We start from the raw sequence: 5,223 nt of genomic DNA, 5'->3' as shown, positions 1-5,223 counted from the left end.
AATTCATATTAATCATCTAAAAATAACAATAAGATTTTTTTTTTTTTTTTGGTAGGAAAAAATAACAATAAGATTTTATTACTCGGACTTCTTTTTCATTTCTTAGCTGTTTATTCTTTTATTAATTAAACTTATTTGGGAGATTTTTTTTTTACAAGATTTGGGTGAAAGTTAATGCAATTAAATACTAGTAATAATGGAACATAAAATATCACCTTAATTTTGTTTGAGAGTTTTTAAAAGAAAGCGACAAACATTAACCTCCAAATTGGGGTTAAAACGAAAGTAATGAAAAAACTGATCTAATTCCGAGACAAATTTACATATTTAGATTCATTATACCACTTATTGCCTATCTCGACTATTTGAATATGAACTTTTCTAGAATACTCTTCGTATGTATATAACACTTATTCATTTCTTCTTTCTCTACCTTTTTTTCTTTCTTTCTCTCTTCTTCCAATTCCTTGCAATCCTTCAATTTCATACATCAATCAAAATCAAAACTGTTCATGTAAGTATTTTATTGATTTTACATCTCGAAATTACTTTGTATATGATAGTTTTGTGTATTTAAAGTAAAATTTTACCATTTCGTATGTATCAGCGTTTACTTATTCACTTCGTAGTTTACGATTTTGCTTCGCAGAATCGTAAACTGAGAAGCTTATAATATAAAAAAAATAGGGTTCGTAGTTTGCATAATTGCGAAGAACTGCGACTCCGCAGTTGTATCATTACTTCGCGGTTATGCGAACCGCGACTCCGAAGTTATATAATTACTTCACGGTTATGTGAAATGCGAAGCACATTTCTTGGCATTTCCTTTTGCCTTTAATATTGTTTGACAATGTATTTGTTATTTAACAGTAGCACTATGTCCACCGACCATTTCTTGTGTATGATCATATGAAACGACCAATGAACAACCATGGGAAAAGCCATGACTTATGAGGGGGTTAATCGAAGTTGCTTCGGCTTTCAACAAAAATCAACTTCGAAATTTTACAAGAGAGTCTACACTTCTGCACGTGTTGATTCAGCATCATTTGATGTATGTATGACTATGCAAACTACATATGGTCCAAACAAAGTTCCTGGGATAGTAGTCCTGATTGTTGATTCAAGTGTTTTTTAGTGCTTTATAGAGTATTGTTGGATGAATCTAAGCGATGTTATCTCACTATTTGTTAATTTTGAACCACGAACAATAGATGCACAACTACCGCTATGAAGACGGAATGTTATTCAATCAAGTTGTGATGTCACCGTTGAAGTTGACACTCATCCGCTAGGCAAAGAAAAAACCATAGATTTCAACCTCGCATCCAACCCTGGTTTAGATGGTATTAGCTTGAATATGTTTTTTTGACCCCGAAGAAATGGTATATGAAGAAGATATTTGGGGTCATTAAAACCCCAATAACGATAATGATGCAAATGAAGAAACAATCTCGTCGTGATGGTGTTCCCGAAACCAATGTACGAGTTAACCATGTACCATTAAGTATCTATGAGGCGGATGATGAAGAAAGAAGATGAAAAAGAGCTGGTCCATTTCGATGGCTGCCAGAGGTCCATGATGCACATATGGTTCTTATTGAATATAGTGCATCAAAAGGGGTTGTCGGGTTAAAGGTGCATGATATATTCTCAAACAAACGAAAATTGCAAGATGCATTTGGGAAATACGCAGTTAAGAATAGGTTCAAATGGAGAGTGTACAAGTCTAACAAGTCTATGTTTAAAGTTAGATATAAGCATGATGAGACATATAAATGACGAGCTAGAGGTATTACGATACCCAATTCCGATATGTTCAGGCTCCGAAGAACGGATGAAATGAACAAACACACATGTGTTAGAGATCAAATGTTACCACGTCACATGCAAGCGGGGAAATGAGTTGTCGGCATACTACTTGCGGATAAGTTTGAACTTGAGGATAGAGTGTATAAAATCAACATGTCTTACATGCAAGCTTGGAAAGCAAGATGTTGGGCTTTAGAAGATGTGAGGGTTCACCGAAAGAGTCATATATGTTGTTACTGGACTACTGTGAGACCTTGAAAAAATGCAATCCAAGTATGGTGACACATATTCAAACTGACGGTCATGATCACTTCAAGTACTTCTTTTTGGGGATGAGTCCTTCACTTAGAGCGTTTAAAGAACATATTCGACATGTCTTTACGTTGATGGAGCGTTTTTAAAAGGTAAATATCCCATCCAATTGTACGTTGCAGTTGGCAAAGATCGTAATAACCAGATTTATCCTATTACTTTTGGGGGTAAATTTCACCCATGGTGTACAAGCTTTACACTAAATCACACTTTGATGTACAAACTTCAATTTGTCACACTAATATATACGTATTTAGGGGTGACCTCCTACTATGGTGTACATCAGGTAAAAATGACCGGTCAACGCTCAATCAACGCGCCACCTCAGCTTTGACCGGTCAAAAAGTAAAAAAAAAAAACCCACTTAATATGAAATTACTTTTATACCCTTCTTTCTCCTTTTTCCTTTCCCTTTTCCTATTTCCAACTCTAGCTTTCTCTCTCTTAAACCATCCTCGGTCCTCTTACTATCTTTGCCTTTCTCTCTCTAACTCCTCTCTCTAACTTAGTTAACAGAAATAAGAGGAAAAAAGGTTCTGCCACAATTTATTAACCTTCAAAAAATGCTCCTACAATTTCGTTTCCAATACAACACTGATAAATAATACATCCCGATCAGGCACTTGTCGAATTCAAGTTGTTTATTCCACCGCTCTAAGATCCTATTTTCTGTGTGAAGGATTAAAATTTACGTGTCACTTTTATAATCTGATTGGCAATATAAAATGAAACTTCACAATTAAAGAAGGACCTAAAAACAGCCAAATCACAAAACCCAACTTGACAAAATAAAATTCGCTAAAAAACAGCTAAAGTTTTTTTTTTTTGATATTGATAGCAAAGTACACGTCAAGATAGGAATAAAATAAAATTAAATAGGAAAGCAGAGAACCCATTAAACCAAACCTCAAAAATAGTAATAAAAAAATCCCAGAACAGACAAAGCCATCGCCATCGGAGAGGGAAAAAAATAAAAATTGAAGCTTTTCAGTAAAAGTAAAAAATTGGGCAAAAATCTCGATTTTGATTAAGCAAATTTTGGGTTTTGATTTTGGGTTTCGAATTTGATTAAGCTTGACATGTGTGGATGTCCTGCGATTTCCGATTTTGGGTTTTGATTTTGATTAAGCAAATTTCATGTTTCAGGTTTTTGGGTTTTGATTTTGATTAAGCAAATTTCATGTTGCAAGTTCCGACAACCAGTTAAGCAAATGATTTTGATTTTGATTAAGAAAATTAAGGAGAGAAGAGTAGTTAGAGAGAGGAATGGAAAATTAGAAAGAGAGTTAGGGGTATAAAAGTAATTTTATATTAAGTGGTTGAATTTTTTGACTTTTTGACCGGTCAAAGCTGAGGTGGCACGTTGACTGAGCGTTGACTGGTCATTTTCACCGGCTGTACACCACAGTGGGAGGTCACCCTTGTTGGTCCCTTATAATGTAACAAGTTAGTTCCAAGGGGGGGGGATAGGAACTATTTAAAATTTGAGTACGTTAAGGCTGACTTCTTTTTCTTTGAAAAAGGATTACACAGCGCGCTGAGTAAATTAAGACACTAGCTTAGTCAACTGGTGACTAAGTCAGCTTCTTTCTTTGAGTCAGGAGATAGCACTTGAGTCTATTCCTGAACTCAGATACTCAATTCACACAACTCAGCGTGACCTCTTTACTTGGTCAGTTTTGTTTAAGCAAGCAATATATATATTAAGGAGTTTAAGGTTAGAAAGATGTTACTCAGCAGATTTATCCAGGTTCGGCCTCTAAGCCTACATCCTGTCCCCAGAACACGTTCTGAGCTTTTGAATTTTCTACTGAGCTCTTTAACGGTAGAGCATCAAACCTTTTACAACTTAGAAGCTGAGTATAACAAGAGTACCTTCCTCTATACCTCTACTCACTCATAATCTCTCGCTGAGTACTATAACCGAGTACTCAACCTCTCCTTTCTAATCTCTAGAAATGATAAAGATTTGTCCTAAACAACAATTGCTAAGACACCTTAGATGATTGAATAATCACTCTAGACTTTTACACAAAAGATATAGAATTTGGTGTAAGTATTTGCTTTGCTTTTTCTCACAGAACTTTGAGTAGAATTTTGGTCAGCGTAATGGCTTGATAAAGTTCTGTGTCAAATGAAGCAACTGAAAGGCCCTATTTATAGAGACGTCTGAGGCATCAGTCATTTCGAATTTCGAAATAACTGTTGGAGGGAAACAGCTTCCTGTCGTTGTCACTCAGTCCTGCTCAGTGCTCTTGGCCAATCAGATTCAAGTATCTTCTGTCTTCGATCAGAGCTGAGCAGCTGTTAGTCAGTCCGGCAGAATGTCTCTCCATTTATGGTAAGGTCAACTAGACAGCTTTCTGTGTCTTCTGAACTTTACCCAAAGTAGAAATACTTTGTCTGGAAGTTGTTCTTGCTCAGTTGCTGTCTTGTACTCTTTGTCGATACAACTCAGCAGCTTCGTTCCGAATTTGTTCAACGAAGGTCTTCTCGATCCTTCTTTCGCTGAGCTGCGTTTTGTACACAACGGCAGCGTTTTGCACACGCGGGCCGAGTGGTCTTGATCTGTTTGACTTGGGCTTTGACTTCCGTATTGGGCTTTAAGCCTTTTAGTCTTTATGTCTTATAAACAATTTAACTCAACATTGAACAAACACATTAGTGTAATAAATCAAAGCATTTAAACTTAGTGTGTTTAGAATATATTTAATTTTACTTAAATAATTTTGTCAAATCAAAATCATGTGGAAAGGTGTTTTAACAAACTCCCCCATTTTGATGTTGGCAAAACTATTCAGCGAAGAACTCAGTGTTGAGCTCCCCCATGATAGTTGTCCTAATATTACTTTGCAGACTCCCCCATCAGCTCAAGTTTTACTCTAAACATTTTAAGGTTTAATCGAGTAAGTCTAAGGTCAATTTTCAGATATAGGTCAGCTCAAGGAACATATTCTATTTTACTCAGTGTTAAGTGGAAGATTTAACATTCAGAGAACGCTGAGTATTTTATTGTTCAATGGGTCTTATGAGATAGTGTTTAATAAACATACAAGATAATGTCAAACATTTTATCAGCATAGCATACAATCAACAAGT

The sequence above is a fragment of the Euphorbia lathyris genome, chromosome 3 (assembly GCF_963576675.1).
Source record: "Euphorbia lathyris chromosome 3, ddEupLath1.1, whole genome shotgun sequence".
NCBI lineage: Eukaryota > Viridiplantae > Streptophyta > Magnoliopsida > Malpighiales > Euphorbiaceae > Euphorbia > Euphorbia lathyris.
The sequence above is the reverse complement of the archived record's forward strand: the minus strand, read 5'-3'. Positions refer to the sequence as shown.